We start from the raw sequence: 8,218 nt of genomic DNA, 5'->3' as shown, positions 1-8,218 counted from the left end.
AAAGCTAGTGAATATTCCACAGATATTCACAATTTGAATTACAGGGATGTGATGCGGGGAACTACAGATGCGATCAGCGGCATGAGTCTGTGTGTCTAGTGGTGTATACCTGTGCTGGAGACGGGAGCAGCACTACTCTATAGAGCCATTGTTTTGGCCCTAACTCGAACTAAAATGCATTAAGTGTAGCACACTATACAACAGTAAAAAGCAGGTCAATTACTGCTTGGCCAATGGAGCTCTAGGCCGCCACCTGGGGGGCGTGCAGCACTGCCACGATCCACCTCGTTGGTTTCACTGGGCTCCCCCGACGCTGGGAAACAGGTTGTTGATATTGAAACTGGCTTACTGTAGAGGTTTGGAGTACAATGATGCATATAACAGGTGGTACATGCTGCCATGTATGAGATCACTTTGTTGTGCGTGGTGTGGCATCCCGCCACGTGGTCCTCGGCCTGGACGGGCCCGGGGTACCGTAGAGGACGGGGTGTACCACCCCCACCCACCAGCCGGCGAGAGAGAGCAGCCCTTTCGGCACCCCAATCAGGGTGATTGGGGGACACCTGGCCGAAAGCACGGTAGCCATGTTAAAAGGAGGCACAGCACAGCACAGCACGGGTCGGGTGCAGGAAGGAAGGGCTCGTGGCAGCAAGAGAGCCTAGAGGCCCACGGAGGCCCTAGAGACCGTGAGAACCCTGGTGGATTGAAGTGATTGTATAATAAATGCCTGGAATGGCTTTAACCTTCTACAAACGCGTCGTTTGTACCGGTAACCCGGCTCATTCAAGGAGCGGGTTACCACACTTGGTGGAGAATGCAGGCAACATGAAGGTCCCACTACGGCTCCCCGGTACAGACGCCGCCGCCGCAAGAGACGCCGCCGCCGCAAGGGACGCCGCCGCAGCCGCAAGGGACGCCGCCGCAGCCGCAAGGGACGTCGCCGCCGCCGCCAGAGACGTCGCCGCTGCCGCAAGAGACGTCGCCGCTGCCGCAAGAGACGCCGCCGCCGCCGCAAGGGACGCCGCCGCCGCCGCAAGGGACGTCGCCGCCGCCGCTAGAGACGCCGCGGCCGCAAGGGACGCTGCCGCAGCCGCAAGGGACGTCGCCGCCGCCGCCAGAGACGTCGCCGCTGCCGCAAGAGACGTCGCCGCTGCCGCAAGAGACGTCGCCGCTGCCGCAAGAGACGTCGCCGCTGCCGCAAGAGACGTCGCCGCCGCCGCAAGAGACGCTGCCGCCGCCGAAAGGTACGCCGCCGGCGCAAGGGACGCCACCGCCACCGCAGCGCGAGACGAGGCCGCGGCGCGAGACCGGGACGCGCCGCCGGCCTACGCGGACGTGGGGACGGGTCGGCCCTGCATGCTGGTGACCTGCTTGGCGCAGGGGACGTCCGGGAGCCCGACGGTACCGGTGCGGGTGATGAGCAGAGACACGCAGGCCCTTCTGGACACGGGCAGCGTGGTTACCCTCCTTCGCCCCGTCTTGGCGGGTGGGAAGGCGGGGGAGCCCATGGAGGTGGCCTGCGTGCACGGGGGGACCCGGACCTACGAGACATGCCACGTGGTCATCCGGACCCCGCACGGGGTGTTCACGGCTCGGGCGGGGATTGTACCCAACCTCCCCGTGCCGCTCCTAATTGGGAGGGATTGCCCGATATTTCGCCGGCTTTGGGACCCGGCACTAAAGTCCCGGGGCAGGAGAGATGCGGTCGCCGCCGCGGCAGGAGAGGCAGCCGCCGCCGGCGCAGCGGGAGACGAGGCAGCGGGAGATGAGGCAGCGGGAGATGAGGCAGCTGGAGACGAGGTAGCCGGAGACGAAGCTGCCGGAGACGAAGCTGCCGGAGACGAAGCTGCCGGAGACGACGCTGCCGGAGACGACGCTGCCGGAGACGACGCTGCCGGAGACGACGCTGCCGGAGACGACGCAGCCGGCGCCGCAGGAGACACCCGGCCCCGCCGAGATACCATCCTGGGCGGGTCCCTCGGCTACCTGGGGCTTGGACAAAGGGTGGAGGAGTGTGGCATCCCGCCACGTGGTCCTCGGCCTGGACGGGCCCGGGGTACCGTAGAGGACGGGGTGTACCACCCCCACCCACCAGCCGGCGAGAGAGAGCAGCCCTTTCGGCACCCCAATCAGGGTGATTGGGGGACACCTGGCCGAAAGCACGGTAGCCATGTTAAAAGGAGGCACAGCACAGCACAGCACGGGTCGGGTGCAGGAAGGAAGGGCTCGTGGCAGCAAGAGAGCCTAGAGGCCCACGGAGGCCCTAGAGACCGTGAGAACCCTGGTGGATTGAAGTGATTGTATAATAAATGCCTGGAATGGCTTTAACCTTCTACAAACGCGTCGTTTGTACCGGTAACCCGGCTCATTCAAGGAGCGGGTTACCACAGTGGTGATGCCTGGTTTCACCTCTGCACATTGATTGCCAAATGCAGAATAGGTGTGCAGCTCCACCCACCCCCAGAGTTGAATGAGCCAGACTCGGTTCACAGTGACTTGCTTGACACGCCCCAATAAATCGTCTAAGCACTTCAAAGGTGTCTTGACTTGTTGGCAATATGTTGACAATCCCATTTAGTGATATTTTGTTGCAAACAGTATGTTGCGGCAATTGGGTGTTGTTTTGCTCTATGTGCACACCTAAAGAAGGATTTTCTCATTGCAGGCTATGTTATTGCTCTCTCGGATAAATATTCTGGTGAGTGTTGTAAGACAGTGTGCGTTTGGTTGACAATGATTTGCCACCAAAAGAAACAGTGAAATGTTATCCTAAATGAGGATGGGGCGGGGCTTGAATGCTAACCTGCAGCTATGTGTTGGTCCCCCCCTATTCAGACAGACAGATGGATGCATCCTCCTGCACAGATGAATGGTTTCTTCCGCTTGCCATATGGTTTGAGGACGTCTACTGTGCCAGCATCAGCTTGAGCCAACTCATCATTGATACTGTGCGCGCACACACACACACACACACACACACACACACACACACACACACACACACACACACACACACACACACACACACACACACACACAATGATCACTGCCTCAAGGAGTTTGCGGGTAACCTTTACTGAATAGTGGTAAAAAGCCATGGTAATACCCCTCCAATTAATAGCTTTTTTCATCCAGACGTTAATAAAGCCTCCGTTGACGGCTATGTCACTCACGACAAAGAAACACAAATGCCTCAGACAGAAATGAACATAATCTCACCCATCCCTGTTCTTTTACACGTCATTGCTTTTAATGCAAACAAAGCTTCATGACTGGGCTTGCAATGCAAAACTCTCACCAACATGCAAAACCGTATGGCTAACACTGCATGGAATGGTCTGACGATAGGCTTGCCATTTGTTCCTGGTGTGGATTGATGAGTTCCTCTCTCAATGTAAATTGGTTCACTTTGTTCATGAGAGCGGCTTCTTGTTTGAACCGGACATGTGACAACTTTCTCATGTTGGTAAAACTGTGTGTTTGCGAGTGCAATTGTAACAAAGATGGGCATCAGATTCCTGACATGTTAAGGTCTGTGTGTGTGTGTGTGTGTGTGTGTGGATGTGTTTGCACTCTGCGGTCCAGACCCTGTTGATTGAAGTGGCCAATAGCGCGTGTGGAGGCCTGTTCACTTCTACATAAGTTGTAGAGGAATGGTTTCGTCCTTCTCGGAACCCCTCAAGGCCCTCATGGTTTTGTTGCTCCCCTGTGGACTGGAATGTCCCAAAGGAAAGGGCTTTGTGCAAACGCTGTTAAATTGCCGTCATATGTGGATGTAAAGGTGGGAAACTGTGTTCATCATGGTTGCCGCTTGCCTCAGACTGAAGGACTTTCTGTAGTTCCCACTGAGGAGAATGAGTACCTTATTCTACACAACTATGGAAAAATCCATTAGAAGTGGTCAGATGTGGCTTGTTGTGACATTCCCAGAGATGTGCTCTTGATAGGACTTTGTGTTTTGAATGTCAGCCAAGACTGTATATCTTCCCTGTAGATATACAGGGAAGCTTCCATGACCTCCTTACCTTGGTTCTAAATACAGAGCAGAGATAGCCCACATAGGCAACCTTGACCTGATCTGCATAGAGCAGACGCTAATAGGAATGCCCTTGCATATGTATATATATTTATATACGTTGTCCTGCACACCCTTAAATGGTCACAAGGGCGTCCTTTGATATCTGCGTCGTCAAGGTTGTTTATTTAATTTTTAGTTGTGATATTTTATCATCTACAGCAGGGGTCAGCAACCTTTTCAACATGCATTGCCAATTTGACATTTTCTCGTTAATGAGTGTGACTTAAGCAGCAATATATATATATATATATATAATATATATTACGTTTTCCCTGGTATAGCGCCACCTAGTGACCGGCGTGTCTGGATTTTGTCGTCTGTGTTCACCTCATGGACCTGGATCTAGTCATGCAATTGGCATGTCTGCACCATTTACGGTTTGGGCTGTGGTACCACTTCTAATGAAGGAAGTATAATAAAAAGAAAAAACACTACAAAAACAATAGGGATCCAACCTGTTGGCTTGGACCCCTAATAAGCTGAATAATGACACAGTGACCAAAAACATTTCCAGAAGACCTGGAATTGTACTATTTCCATATAGTCCACAATATTGCATCAACATTTTAAATGTTTTTTTGGTTGTTATATTTGCAACATGGGCTTACAAATTAGAATTAACTATGTCCCATCTTAAGACACAATTTTCAGAAACTCATTTAAAAACATATTTGCACTGTGTGAAATGTAAAAAACGAGAATATATGAGAATGTTGGAACCATCCACATCTATATCGTTAAGACATGTACAGCTTTGCAAAACCATGTGAAGGCGATGCATACAGGCCGCTTGCAACAATATTTTAAATATTTTCTTCTCTATTACTCACAACATTTATAAACTATTAATTGATCCCATTTCAGAACACTGCTTTCTTTAACTTTTTAAACATATTTGCACTGGGAGGAAATGCCCAAAACTGAATAAAGTGCAAAAAAAAAATCGGTAGTAATGATTATGCTGCCGCATTATGCTGTGTATTTTTTTAATCATAATAATAAAAAATAAAAAAAATTATAAGTTTTAGTGTGCCAATGCATACAATACTGCATAAGGACTTGCCTTGTTAAATAAGCTTTGCTCTTAAGAGATTAAGTACGATTGTTGATTTGGATCGAACTGACTTAGATCTTCGCAGAGCAATTGTAAAGATTTTAATAGCCAGTCAGAGGAAGTGCATCAAGTAAAATGCATGCTTGTGCGTGTTGTGTTTATGGTCCCCGGCTTGACAAGGGTACTTGTGTGCCTGTTTCTAGCGCACTCTCCCTGCAGGCTGCTATATGTAAACTTCGGGCAAGAAATGGCAAAAGGTTGAGCCAGGGTGAAACTAAAATACCCCAGGGCCGATAGTGTGGGCAATTTTAACCGTACACAGATTTTTTAATTATTATTCATTTTCTGGGGCTATTTCGTCCCTCTTTTTATGGACGGAAGAGGGATGAGGGACAGGAAAGTGGGTTGAAGAAGAGAGGGAGTAAAGTGGGACAGCAGGTGGCCTCAAACCTGAGTCGCTGCAGGCCGTATGCCTGCTTTAGTCAGTGCAGTGAGTCAGCCCACGACGTTCTACCAGAGACCATGCAAGTATTTCTTAAAAATGTTGGTCTGTACCAAGCCAGAGGCAAACTGTGACTTATTTGTTTGGTCTGGACCAAAGGAAACAAACTTGTGAACATAGCCCGACTGTACAGTATTGAAATTCTGGTGCTGAAGGAGCAGAATGTCATGTTTACATTTGTACATTAATGTTCCAAATCGACCACCCTTGCTGAATAGTAGACTGTTAATGTTAATACTTTCCTAAAAATGTTTTGCTTAAAGGGACACTGTGTAAAAATTACTCCCATCTAGTGGTACAATTGTATATTGCATTCAAACTAATAGTGCTCGCTTGTCCAAAAACTACGGTGGGCAGTATGTGCCAAGAAGCTGTGACATGACACCTACTAGGCTACCTCATCGAGTCATTCGAGTGATGATGAGGTTCGTATCCTAATCAACGCATTGTAATCCGTTGATTTCAACAATGTAACAGTATTCTAAATACCAACAATTTACATTGTAACGTACGGAATCAAATCAAAATCAAATCAAATCAAATTTATTGTCATTTTGTTGATTGAACAACAAAACGAGAAGGCGTTTCTCACGGATCAAGATCAACATACATTTCAAACAAACAAACAAACAAACGTCCCAATGATGAATAAATAAATAAATAATAAATAAATAATAAATAAAGTCCAGTGAGAAGATCTGGGACGCTGGTGCATTGAGCATCCTGACAGCTTGAGGTAGGAAGCTGTTCCGCAGCCTGGTGGTGGAGCATCTTAAGCTGCGATAGCGTTTCTTGGAGGGTAGGAGCTGAAAGAAGCTGTTCAGTTTGTTTACGTCCACCCCGTCTCTGCTGCTTCCTCCTCCGGGCAGTTCCGGGCACGGTGTCACAGTGTCCGTTAGTATCCTGTGTTTGCGTAGTATGTCCAGATGCCAGCGAATGCCAGTGATGTTACTCGCTCTCAATGTCCTAATGTTTAATATTGTTTCCCTGTCATAAACTACGTTCGTAGGAAGTCTCACACTCAAACATTCAATCTCAATCTCACAGATCTCAAGAGGGGCCGCTGCGACTGTACGCGCCGCCAGTTAGTCGCCCTGGCAAAGAGTTTACTTCCTCGTCTCCTATCCTGTTCCTAATTCCTCCTCTCGATCTTCTTTTCCTCCGTATTGTCTTCTTTATCAGAGTTGTTGGTATGAAATCCAGTTGTTCGGGTGATAAATCAACTGTCTGGCAAGCGAGTTGAAGCTCCAGAAGGTCCGCTCTAGCGTAAGTGCGTCTTGGTGGATTTGGATACGTGTGACCCCAGCAGAGAATAAACCTCCATAACTTGATGAAGAATGGCTTTTGAATTCCTCCAACGCATTTGACAGTATCCATAAGTCATAAGAATATTGTCATGATTTAAACTCGACAAAAATATGAAAAAGTAAATTAAATATGTAATAAAGTAGCCTGCTGTATGTAGCCTGCGGTATTGCGTTCGCTTTACCGCACCGTTGTAACGAAAAGAGAGCTGAGCCGCAAGGCAAAGCTCTCGATCTACCGGTCGATCTTCGTTCCTATCCTCACCTATGGTCATGAGGGCTGGGTGATGACCGAAAGGACGAGATCGCGGGTACAAGCGGCCGAGATGAGTTTTCTCAGAAGGGTGGCTGGCGTCTCCCTTAGGGATAGGGTGAGAAGCTCAGCCATCCGTGAGGAACTCGGATTAGAGCCGCTGCTCCTTTACTTAGAAAGGAGTCAGCTGAGGTGGTTCGGGCATCTGGTAAGGATGCCCACTGGGCGCCTTCCTTGGGAGGTGTTTCAGGCACGTCCAGTGGGGAGGAGACCTCGGGGAAGACCCAGGACTAGGTGGAGAGATTATATCTCAACACTGGCCTGGGAACGCCTCGGGATCCCCCCGTCAGAGCTGGTCAATGTGGCCCGGGAAAGGGAAGTCTGGGGCCCCCTGCTTGAGCTGCTCCCCCCGCGACCCGACCCTGGATAAGCGGATGACGATGAGGATGAGGAGGAAAGTAGCCTTTCAATGACGAGTCGCTCAAACATAGGAGCGCCCATCTCGTTGCCATGGAAAACCATGTTATACATAATAATAATAATAATAATAATACATTTAATTTAGAGGCGCCTTTCAAGACACCCAAGGTCACCTAATACATGCTTACACATCGTCGTTTTTTTTTGGCGTCGATGATTCCTTCTCCTGTGGCGTGGCATAACTATGGTCTTTCAAACAAATGCGGTGCATGTTCAAATTTGCCGGTAAATCTCGTCTCGCTATACTAAGCTCTGTTCCACCGTTACGCTGGCTCAGAGTGAAAACGCGTTTGCAATTCCTGTACGACGTAGTGCTTTTTGACCCTCTCGGCAGCTCATAGACCGGAAGAAAATGGAAGCCTCCATGAAGCTTACCCGTCCTATGTAACCATATTGATATTAATATTAATTATTCTTCGCTCAGGAGGATAAGTGAGATTTTTGGCAGAGATCATTTTACACCAATGAGGACTTATTTATGAATGAATATGTTGATTTGAGGTAATAAATTACTCAAAATATTACATAGTGTCCCTTTAAGTGATAT

The sequence above is a fragment of the Gadus macrocephalus genome, chromosome 21 (genome assembly GCF_031168955.1).
Source record: "Gadus macrocephalus chromosome 21, ASM3116895v1".
NCBI classification, from domain to species: Eukaryota; Metazoa; Chordata; class Actinopteri; order Gadiformes; family Gadidae; genus Gadus; species Gadus macrocephalus.
The sequence above is the reverse complement of the archived record's forward strand: the minus strand, read 5'-3'. Positions refer to the sequence as shown.